Source organism: Leopardus geoffroyi, chromosome D4 (genome assembly GCF_018350155.1).
Source record: "Leopardus geoffroyi isolate Oge1 chromosome D4, O.geoffroyi_Oge1_pat1.0, whole genome shotgun sequence".
In the NCBI taxonomy this organism is placed as follows: Eukaryota; Metazoa; Chordata; class Mammalia; order Carnivora; family Felidae; genus Leopardus; species Leopardus geoffroyi.
The window spans coordinates 31,457,131-31,469,777 of record NC_059342.1 but is presented as its reverse complement, the minus strand read 5'-3'; the positions used below and the strand labels follow the sequence as shown (position 1 = coordinate 31,469,777).

The 12,647-nt window shown below is 37.0% G+C and overlaps 1 pseudogene; it reads right to left on the bottom strand.

Moving 5' to 3' along the window:
* Positions 1 to 225: 225 nt before the first annotated feature.
* Positions 226 to 1,150, bottom strand: LOC123592976 (annotated as a pseudogene).
* Between the last annotated feature and the right edge of the window lie 11,497 nt (positions 1,151 to 12,647).

Here is a 12,647-nt window from a genome sequence, read left to right as displayed (position 1 = left end):
TAATTGAGTTTTTAATTGTTGTTCTGAGGATCAGTACAGGCAATTCAATTTGTACATAATTCTTAACGTACGTACCGAAAACCTAAAAAAAAACATGTAGCTGTGGTTCTTTTCTCAAAGTTATTCCAGTGACCTTCCAGCTTAAAATTTGGAGACAAATTTCCCTTAACAGTATATCAAGTACCCATATCTTCAAAAATGTTGATACGCTGTTACACTGTTGAGTCCCATTAATTCACAATTTAATGTCATATACACTACATACTCAAATTTTCAATCTCGCACAGCACATTAACAAAGTTACTAGGAAACTGGACTACCACGACCAAGATGTTACAGAATGCACAAAATTCTGACAGGGAGAGCCAAGATCAAGGAGTGGTTTTCTTTAGGAAACAATTCTACCAAAAACAACATGGGAATAGAAGTAATTTAAAATGTTCAAGACATATTAAATGCACGACTGACTCCAAATTGCCATTTAGTATGCTTGGTATTATACGATATAAAAACTACCCCATCTATGGAATGTTAAGCTGACACCCAAGACGATCAAAGCCTCCCATATTCAATATCCCATTTTCTGGTTGTACCAAAAAATAAACAACCAGCAAATGATTACACCTCTTAAAAAAAAGCAATTACACTTAAAAAATGGGATGAGGTGGGATTCCCTCCTTCTTAAAAATGTTTCTAGAGCTACTAAAAAACTTGCATTTACAAAATAGTTGATAAAAATATTCCTCTGGATTGTACAAGAAGGGAGACAGGGACCACTGGTAAGACCAGGGATATGATACTAATCAGACTTGGCTTCTTTCTCTCCTGCTTCATCAGAGGATGGACTCTCCTCGTTTTTAGTTTCTCCGTTTTCTGCAGGTAGGTTTTCTTTTGTTTCTTGGTTAGCCACTTCAGCCTGTTTTCCTTTTGCTCCCCTTTTCCCCTTTGCACTTTTTTGTCTGAAGATTTCTCCTTTCCCGCCGCCTTTTTTGGTTTCGCTTCCACTTTTGCAGGAGCAGGTTTAGCTGACAACCTCGCCGACCTCCTCTTGGGGTCCTCCTTCGCCACCCCCTCGGCGGAGCTGACCTTCCTCTTGGGCATTGTGGCGGCGGGGCGGGCACATGCCGGGTGCCGGGTGCCTGCGGGCCGCCACGCGCCAAGAGCCTTCACGAAGCTGGGCTGCCTGGCCGCTGCCGCTCCTCCCACCGCCCGAGCTGCTGAGACCCGCGGCAGAGGCCACAAACTAGATTTTAAAACAAAGAGTGTAGCAGTGCCTGGGTGGCTCAGCTGGTGAAGCATCTGACTCTTGATTTCAGTTCAGGTCATGGTCTTGCAGTTTGTAGGTTCAAGCCCTGCATCGGGCTCATGCTGCTGATGGTGTGGAGCCTGCTTGAGATTCTCTCTTCCCCTCCACCACTCATGTTCTCTCTCAAAATAAATAAACTTTAAAAATAAAACAATAAAAAATAAAACAAAGACTGTAACAAGAGATATAAAAAAAAAAGGCATTTTATCATAATGAAGGGGCCTATCCATCAAGAAGATCTAACAATTGTAAATGTTCATGCCCCAACATGAAGCACCCAAACATATAAATCACTTAATCACAAACATAAACCAATGTATTGATAATAATACTGAAATTGTAGGTGACTTTCATACTCCACTTACAACAAAGAACTGATCATCTAGGCAGAAAATCAAAAAGGAAACAATGACTCTGAATGACATATTGGACCATGTGGACTTAAGACATATTTTCAGAACTTTTCATCCTAAAGCAGCAGAATACACATTCGGCTGCAGTGCACATGGAACATTCCCCAAAATAGAAAACATACTGGGTCAAAAAACAGTCCTCAACAAGTACAAAAAGATTGAGATCATGCCATATATATTTTCAGATCACAATGCTATGAAACTTGAAATCAACCACACACAAAAAAATTGGAAACCCCCAAATACATGGAGGTTAAAGAACATCCTACTAAAGAACTAGGAAATTAAAGAAGGAATTAAAAAATACATGGAAGCAAATGAAAATTGAACACGACAGTCCAAACCTTTGGGGATACAGCAAAGGCAGTCCTAAGAGGAAAATATATTGCAATTCATAACTATCTCAAGAAGCAAGAAAGGTCCCAATACACAATCTTACACCTAAAGGAGCTAGAAAAGCAGCAGAAAATAAAGCCCAAAGCCAGCAGAAGAAGATTAGAGCAGAAATAAAGTATATGGAATTAAAAAAAATTGTAGAACAGATCAATGAATCTAAGAGCTAGTTTTTTGAGAGTAAAGAAAATTGATAACCCCCTAGCCAGATTTATCAAAAAGAAAAGAAAGAGTACTCAAATAGATAAAATCATGAATGAAAGAGGAGGGATTGCAAACAACACCACAGAAATACAAATATTAGAGAATACTATGAAAAACTATATGCCAACAAGCTGGACAATATAGAAGAAATAGACAAATTCCTAGACACCCACGCACTACCAAAATTCAAATGGGAAGAAATAGAAAATTTGAACAAACCCATAACCAGCAAAGAAATTGAATTGGTTATCAAAAATCTCCCAACAAATGAGAGTCCTGGGCTAGATGGCTTCCCAGGAGAATTCTACCAGATTTTTCTTTTCTTCTTTCTTTCTTCCTTCCTTTCTTTCTTTCTTTCTTTCTTTCTTTCTTTCTTTCTTTCTTTTTCTTCTTTCTTTCATTTTTAAATTTACTGCCAAGTTAGTTAGCATAGAGTGCAACAATGATTTCAGGAATAGATTCCAGTGATTCATCCCCTATATATAACACCCAGTGCTCATCCCAACAAGTGTCTTCCTTAATGCTCCTTACACATTTAGCCCATTCCCCCACCCACAACCCCTCCAACAACCCTGTTTCTTCTCCATAAATGATAGTCTCTTATGTTTTGTCCCCCTCCCTGTTTTTATATTATTTTTGCTTCCTTCGTCTTATGTTCATCTGCTTTGTATCTTGAATCCCTCATATGAGTGAAGTTATATGATATTTGTCTTTCTTAGACTGACTAATTTTGCTTAGCATAATATCTCCTGGTTCCATCCATGTAGTTGCAAATGGGAAGATTTCATTCTTTTTGATTGCCGAGTAATACTCCATTGTATATATATATATATATACCACATCTTCTTTATCCATTCACCTGTCAATGGACATTTGGGCTCTTTCCATACTTCAGCTGTTGTCAATAGCACGGTTATAAACATTAGGGTGCATGTGACCCTTTGAAACAGCACCCCTATGTCCCAATACAAATATTTATCCAAATACCTAGTAGTGCAATTGCTGGATCTTAGGGTAATTGTATTTTTAACTTTTTGAGGAATCTCCACACTGTTTTCCAAAGTGACTGCACCAGCTTACATTCCCACCAACAATGCAAAAGAGATCCTCTTTCTCTGCATCCTCACCAACATCTCTTGTTGCCTGAGTTGTTAATTTTAGCCATTCTTACTGGTGTGAGGTGCTATCTCATTGTAGTTTTAATTTGTATTTGATTCTATCAGACACTTAAAGCAGAGTTAATACCTACCTACCTACATACATACATACATACATACATAATACTGGAAGCCTTAGCCTCAGCAATCAGACAACAAAAAGATACAGGAGTCCAAACTGGCAAAGAAGTCAAACTTTCACTCTTTGCAGATGACATGATACTCTACATGGAAAACCCAAAAGACTCCACCAAAAAAAACAACTAGAGCTGGTACATGAATTCAGCAAAATCACACGATATAAAATCAATGTATAGAAATAGGTTGCATTTCTATACACTAGTAATGAAGGAAAAGAAAGAGATATCAGGGAAGCAATCCCATTTATAATTGCACCCAAAAAAATATTTAGGAATAAACCTAACCAAAGACATAAAAGATCTATACATTGGAAACTATAGAAAGTTTATGAAAGAAATTGAAGAAGATACAAAGAAATGGAAAAACATTCCATGCTTATGGATTGGAAAAACAAATATTGTTAAAATGTCGATACTACCCAAAGCAATATACACTTTCAAGGCAATCCCTATCAAAATAGCACCAGCATTCTTCACAGAGCTAGAACAAACAATTCTAAAATTTGTATGGAACCAGAAAAGACCCATATAGCCAAAGCAATGTTGAAAAAGAAAACCAAAGCTGGAAGCATCACAATTCCGAACTGCAAGCTGTATTACAAAGCTATAATTATCAAGACAGTATGGCACTGGCACAAAAACAGACACATAGATCAATGGAACAGAATACAGAACCCAGAAATGGACTCACAAATGTATGGCCAACTAGTCTTCAACAAAGCAGGAAAGAGTTTCCAATGGATACAGTCTCTTGAGCAAATGGTTCTGGGAGAACTGGACAGTGACATATAGAAGAATGAAACTGGACCACTTTCTTACACCATACACAAAAATAAATTCAAATGGAAAAAAGACCTAAATGTGAGACAGGAAACCATCAAAATCCTACAGGAGAAAACAGGCAGCAACCTCTTTGACCTCAGCCACAGCAACTTCTTACTTGACATGTCTCTGAATTTAAAGGAAATCAAAGCAAAAACGAACTATTGGGACCTAATCAAGATAAAAACTTCTGCATAGTGAAGGAAACAATCAATAAAAGTAAAAGGCAACCTACAAAATGGGAGAGTATATTTGCAAATGACATATCAGATAAAGGGTTAGTATCCAAAATCTATAAAGAACTTGCCCAACACAACACCAAAAAAACCCAAATAGTTCACTGAAGAAATGGGCAGAAGACATGAATAGACACCTTTCCATATGGCTAACAGACACATGAAAAGACGCTTAACATCTCTCATCATCAGGGAAATACAAAGCAAAATCACACCTGTCAGAATGGCTAAAATTAACAACTCAGGAAACAACAGAAAATCTGAAGCAGGCTCCAGGTTCTGAGCTGTCAGCACAGAGCCCGATGGGGGCTTGAATTACCCTATTACCCTATGACCCAGCAATTGAACTACTAGGAATTTATCTAGAGGACACAAAAAATGCTGATTCCAAGGGGGCATATGCACCTCAATGTTTATAGCAGCACTATCAATAGCCAAATTATGGGAAGAACCCAATGTCCATCAACTGATGAATGGATTAAAAAGATATATACATGTATGTATTATATAATTCCAGTGGAAATATAACATGTGTGTATACACACACACACACACACACACACACATCCAGTGGAATAGTACTCAATGATGAAAAAGAATGAGGTCTCGCCATTTGCAACAACGTGGATGGAACTGAAGAGTATTATGCTATTTAAAATAAGTCACTCAGTGCTAAGTGAAATAAGCCATACAGAGAAAGACAGATACCATATGGTTTCACTCTTATGTGGATCCTGAGAAACTTAACAGAAACCCATGGGGGAGGGGAAGGAAAAAAAAAAAAAAAAAGAGGTTAGAGTGGGAGAGAGCCAAAGCATAGGAGACTGTTAAAAACTGAGAACTGAGGGTTGATGGGGGGTGGGAGGGAGGGAAGGGTGGGTGATGGGTATTGAGGAGGGCACCTTTTGGGATGAGCACTGGGTGTTGTATGGAAACCAATTTGACAATAAATTTCATATATTGAAAAATAAAATAAAATAAAATAAAATAAGTCACTCAGATAAAGACAGATATCATATGATTTCACTCTTATGTGGAATTTAAGAAACTTAACATGATCATAGGGGAAGTGAAGGAAAAATAAAAACAGAGAGGGAGGCAAACCATAAAATACTCTTAAATACAGAGAACAAACTGAGGGTTGATGGGGATGGTAGGGGAGGGTTGGGAAGTGTGTTAAATATGTGATGGGCATTAAGAAGGGCACTAGTTGGGATGAGCACTGGGTGTTATTTGTAAGTGATGAATCACTGGGTTCTACTCCTGAAGCCAAGACTACACTGTATGGTAACTTGAGAATTAAAAAAAAGTTGCAAATTTTTATAAAAATGCAAATAATTGCATTGGTGTCCTCCACTCATTTTTTTATATGAAACTATTGTCAAAATCATATACTGTCAACATTATTCTTTTATTATTAGAAAATGTTTAGGGGACCCTGGGTGGCTTAGTAGGTTAAGCACCCGACTTCAGCCTAGGTCACAATATCGCCATTCCTGAGTTCAAATCCTGCATTGGGCTCTGTGCTGACAGCTCAGAGCCTGGAGCCTGCTTCAGATTTTGTGTCTCCCTCTCTCTCTGCCCCTCCCCACCCCACTCTCTCTCTCTCTCAAAAATAAAATAAACATTAAAAAAATTTTTTTAAGTGTTTACATTTCAGGATCACTTTCTCATTTTTCCTCAGATATTTCCATGAAGAAATTTGAAAAGAAAGTGAAATTTGTCTGTGATTATATCCAATCACCTATGAAGAATATCAAATTATTCTCATTTATTGGCCATCCCAATGGCATACCTGTAAGGCTGACAAGAACACAGAAAGGTAATAGTGCTCCTTACCAATCATGGTTTTGGGAGTGAAGCCCTGATATTTACAACCTGAATATCCTCTATATTAATCCATGTGAACATATTAGGTCACTGTAATATTAAGCGTTATTGGTAGGTGCCACATGTACAACTATAGGTGGCTTTCCCTACAAAATCTGCACACTATCCATCCTGTTCTGCCTGCATTGCAGCGCCCCCCACCTGCTGTAAGAGATGTGCATGCTGGTGTTCAGCATTCTCCAACAGGAGGCTGCCCTGTATTCCTTTGGGGACTTTTTACCCTTGCAGCTCTGCAGCCATGACAGGCTCTGTGATTGCTCCATTCTACCTCTTTCTATTATAACTGAATCTGACCTTTCTGTCTTATCTGACACAGCCATTGCAATTGATTTAAAGTCCCTTTGAAAATGTGTGGTCTCTGCTGCAGAATGAGGGAAAATGATTCACAAATGGGAATGTAATGGAGAAGTGGGCTGATGGGGCTCCTGATTTTCAAGAGTTTGATGAAACAGCTTTTTCAGCTGGTATTTGTGGCCTCACTCTCTCTTGATATAAGTCCCACATGTGATTTGCCTGGTAAAGGAATCCAGGACCCAGAGGTATGGTGGATTCTGGGCCTGTTTCTTTACAAAGATCTGGAATCTGGATCCATCAGTGTACTCCATCATTTGTGTTATTCTTCTCATTAGAAGATAATTTTTGAGCATGCATTTCCAATTATGTGTACTCATTCATTTGTAAGTTGCATGGCTATCATACTTTTCTATAATTTTGTTATTAATATTACAAAAATATAAACATTTTAAAGGAGGAGATAAAATAAATAATAATTTGAAGTTTTGATATTTTCTTTCTGTATCCCAGCATTCTGTCTTGTTCACTCACCTTGATCTGAATACTTACTATGTTGAGGCCACCACTCTCAGTGAAGCTTCTTTATGTAAGAGGCAAGCTTGTGATGGAAGGGAACAAAGGAGGAAATGTATCTCCCAAAACTGGGTTTGATGTAATTTTAATGTTTAAGTACCTCCTTCTCTCAGAATCTGTAATGATTACCTTGAACTTTAGTAGCAACATTGAGAGAAATATACACTTTTCATAATGAAGTTTACCTGGAAAGATGGATAGAACTCTGAATTTTGAGGTGATCCCCAAGATTCCTACCCACTGGGATACATACTTTAAATTAGAGTATGGGTGGGACTGTAAATACGGTGGATTTCACAACTGTGATCAGATTACAAAGGTGAAGGGATTTAAAGACCTAATGAAAATCTGAAATGAGATGACTTTTGGTTAATAAAAAGGGAGATTATCCTGGATGGGCCTGATATAATTAAGTGGGCTCTTAAAAGGTATTGGATCCTTCCCGAAGAAAGATTTGAAGCAGCAAAGACAATTTTCTGTGAGCCTTTAAGAAACAAACTGTAAATCTATGGAGAAGGCCCTGTGGCAAGGAAACAAACTCCAAGGAACTGAATTCTACCAATTGCCAGTGAACTAGAAAGAGTACCTAAAACTCAAGGTAGCAGTTCTGACTGATACCTTGATTTTAACCCAGTCAAACCCAAAGATGAGGAACCAATTAACTTGTGCCTAGACTCCTGACTCATGGAAACTGAGACCATAAATTTTGTTATTTTCTTCTAAGCCACAAAATTGTAATAAGTTGTTATACAGGAATAGAAAACTAACACCAGAAGTAAAACACATCATACTGGATTATTTCACGCAAGTTAATAAAGTTAAGTTTCCTTCATGTGACATTATATATCCTCTAAATAACAAATTGCTATCATGAATATTTTCTGTACTCTGAAATATTCTACTTAAAAAAACAAAGTGAATTAACCTGTATAGGATGTTTTCATTTTTGTGCATTGAAATTATATTTTCCTTGCTCTGGTGATAGTGGAAAGCTTTTATTCTAGGGATACGTATCAACTGAATTATTAATGAAGTCATTCTTTTAAATTGGTTGGAGCAAAAAAAGCGTTTAGCTTGGGTGATGAGACATTAGTGTGTTGTTCGGGGTATATCTCTTTGCCTTTGTGTCCATTAGTTATTTTAACTGACTGCACTAAGACATTTACAACCTCCTAATTTACATAGCATTGTTGAGGTATAATCAACATATTATAAATTATACATCTATTTAGTGTAGGTTTGGTACATTTTGGTGTATGATCATATCCTTAAAATCATCATCACCACCAAGATAATGAACATATCACCCTAAATTTTTCCTCATACTCTTTGGAATACCTCTTTATTATCCCACTCCACCCCCCCCCCATCCCCCAAATCCTCAGGCAATGTCTGATTTGATTTTGTTACTATAGTTTTTATTTTCTAGAATTTTATATAAATAGAATTAAATAGATTTAAGATTTAAATAGATTTAAGTTGACAATATTTTGTCAACTTCTTTCATTCAGAAAATTTTTTCAGACTCATATATATTGTTGCATGTGTTCACAATTAGGTTGTTTCTAATTTTGAGTTATTTAATATAAAGTTTCTATAAATATCCTGGTCAAGTCTTTGCACAGACATAAGCTTTACTTCTCTAACGTTAAGTATCAAAGATTGGAATGGCTGGGTCATATGGTGTGTTTGGTCTGTTATGGACCTGCAAAATCATTTTTACATTCCCTCCAGTGTTCCAGTTGGTCCACATTTTTGCCGGCACTTGGTATGTTCAGTCTTTTATTTTCCCTCCTCCAGTAGAAATTCATACCAACAGTGTGCTTTAATTTTTTCCAGCTTTTCTGAGGTTTAGTTAACAATTAAAATTGTAAGATATTTAAAGTATGCAACATGATGATTTGATATATGTTGCATTGTGGAAGGATTATACCCAACATATCCATCACCTCACATATTTACCTTTGTGTATATGTGTGGGTGTGAATATTTAAGTTCTACTCTCTTAGCAAATTTCAGTTATACAATACAGTGTTATCAACTGTAGTCACCATGTCATACATTATATTATATCTTTGGTCCTTATTCATCTTAGAACTGAAAGTTTGTACCCTTTTACCAAACTCTTCTTTTTCCTTCACATCTCAGACCCTCATAACCACATTTCTACTCTAAGTTCAACTTTTTTCCTTTTTTTTTCCTTGGGACTCCACACATAAGTGATACCATATAGCATTTGTCTGGCTTATTTCATTTAACACAGTGTCCTCCAGGTTTATCCATGTTGTCACAAATGACAGGATTTCCTTTTTTGGTAGGAAATGTTTTAATTATTTTTTGATAGGAAGTATGGACTGAAGTTAAGTTTTTTTGAGTATAGATATCCACTTATTTAATCACATTGTTGAACTTTTACATTTAGTTTTATTATTTATATAATTTAGTTTAAATATATCACTTTATAATTTATGTTCAATTGTTTCATCTTTTTCCACCTGCTGTTGAGGTTTGATTTTGTTTTTAGTTATTCCATTCAATCTCCTTTGTTGGCTTATTAGCTATAAATCTAATCAGTGATTGTTTCAGTTGTATAGTATACATCTCTAACCTAATACAGTTTACTTTCAACAGACATTATATCCCTTAATGTACAATATAAAATATTTATAAATTTCAATTTCTCCCCTCTTGGCTTTTATGCTGTTTTCACACATTTTACATGTTATACTATACCACATCAGAGAATTATCTTTTAAAGAGATTTAATTAGAATAGAATAGAAACCCCAGAATTAGACCCACAAAAGTATGGCCAACTCATCTTTGACAAAGCAGGAAAGAATATCCAATGGGAAAAAGACAGTCTCTTTAACAAATGGTGCTGGGAGAACTGGACAGCAACATGCAGAAGAATGAAACTAGACCACTTTCTTGCACCATTCACAAAAATAAACTCAAAATGGATGAAGGACCTGAATGTGAGACAGGAAACCATCAAAACCCTAGAGGAGAAAGCAGGAAAAAACCTCTCTGTCCTCAGCCGCAGCAATTTCTTGACACATCCCCAAGGGCAAGGGAATTAAAAGCAAAAATGAACTATTGGGACCTCATCAAGATAAAAGTGTTCTGCACTGCAAAGGAAACAACCAACAAAACTAAAAGGCAACCGACGGAATGGGAAAAGATATTTGCAAATGACATATCGGACAAAGGACTAGTATCCAAAATCTATAAAGAGCTCACCAAACTCCACACCCGAAAAATAATCCAGTGAAGAAATGGGCAGAAAACATGAGTAGACACTTGTCTAAAGAAGACATCCAGATGGCCAACAGGCACATGAATAGATGCTCAACGTCGCTCCTCATCAGGGAAATACAAATCAAAACCACACTCAGATACCACCTCGCGCGAGTCAGAGTGGGTAAAATGAACAAATCCCAAGAGAAACGGGAACCCTCTTGCACTGTTGGTGGGATTGCAAACTGGTGCAGCCGCTCTGGAAAACAGTGTGGAGGTTCCTCAAAAAATTAAAAATAGATCTACCTTATGAGCCAACAATAGCACTGCTAGGAATTTACCCAAGGGATACAGGAGTGCTGATGCATAGGGACACTTGTACCCCAATGTTTATAGCAGCACTTTCAACAATAGCCAAATTATGGAAGGAGCCTAAATGTCCATCAACTGATGAATGGATAAAGAAATTGTGGTTTTATACACAATTGAATACTACGTGGCTATGAGAAAGAATGAAATATGTCCTTTTGTAGCAACGTGGATGGAACTGGAGAGTGTTATGCTAATTGAAATAAGTCATACAGAGAAAGACAGGTACCATATGTTTTCACTCTTATGTGGGTCCTGAGAAACTTAACAGAAGACCATAGGGGAGGGGAAGGGAAAAAAAAGGTTACAGAGGGAGGGATCCAAAACATAAGAGACCCTTAAAAACTGAGAACAAACTGAGGGTTGATGGGGGGGTGGGAGGGAGGGGAGTGTGGGTGATGGGTATTGAGGAGGTCACCTTTTGGGATGAGCACTGGGTGTTGTATGGAAACCAACTTGACAACAAATTTCATATAAAATTAAATTAAATTAAAATAAAGAAAGAAAGAAAGAGATTTAATTATTAAAAAATATTTTACACTTACCCTGTTCCACAACTTCAGCTCTAGGTAATGTTCAATAATATGTTTCCTCTTCTGCCCTTTCAGATCTAGAGGTGAAATGTTCTTCCTACTGTTACTAGTCTCTGCCTTCCATTTCTTGCTAGATCCTTCATCTCTCACATAGCTCTATAAGCAAAGCCTTTATTACATGTTCTTCAGAAGACCACTTTGTGCCATCTGTTTCTAGAATGGTAATGTACTGATATAAAATTTAAACACAATTCTTCTCTTTTTTCTATGAACCCTTGGAAAGGCAGCTTTTGTGGATTATCCCAGGGGTGTCCATTTACATAGCAGTTTCTGAGAAAACACTGGTCTATCTTTCAGATACCATCCACTTACTATTTTCAAGATCAAGTCACGTGAAAAAAATACGTTCATACACAGAGACCAAGATGTTTTGTTTATATCAGTCATTCCACAAACGTTTATTAAATTTCTGATCAGCCTGAATAGATTTTTGTGAATACTACAGATTTCTCAAAGAGCAAGATTTTAGTTTAATAGTGATTATTTTTATTGAACTGTCATTGAAATAAAATGTTATATTATTTTCAGGTGTACAACATGTGATTTGACAATTCTGTACATTGTGCAATGCTTACCACAATAAGTATAGTTACCATCTGTCACCATGCAGTTATTACAATATTATTGACTATATTCCCTATGCTGTACTTTTCATCCCAGAGACATTCATTTTACAACTGGAAGTTTGTACTTTAAAAAAAAATTTTTTTTAGCATTTATTTATTTTTGAGAGACAGAGATAAAGCACGAGCGGAGGAGCAGCAGAGAGAGAGGGAGACACAGAATCCGAAGCAGGCTCCAGGCTCTGAGCTATCAGCACAGAGCCCGACACGGCCTCAAACTCACGAACCGCAAGATCATGACCTGAGCAGAAGTCGGACACTTAACCAACTGAGCCACCCAGATGCTCCTGGAAGTTTGTACTTTTTAATCTCCTTCATCTTTTTATCTATCTCTTCACCCCCACTTTGCTCTGACAACCACCAGTTTGTTCTCTGTATTTACAAATCAGCTTCTA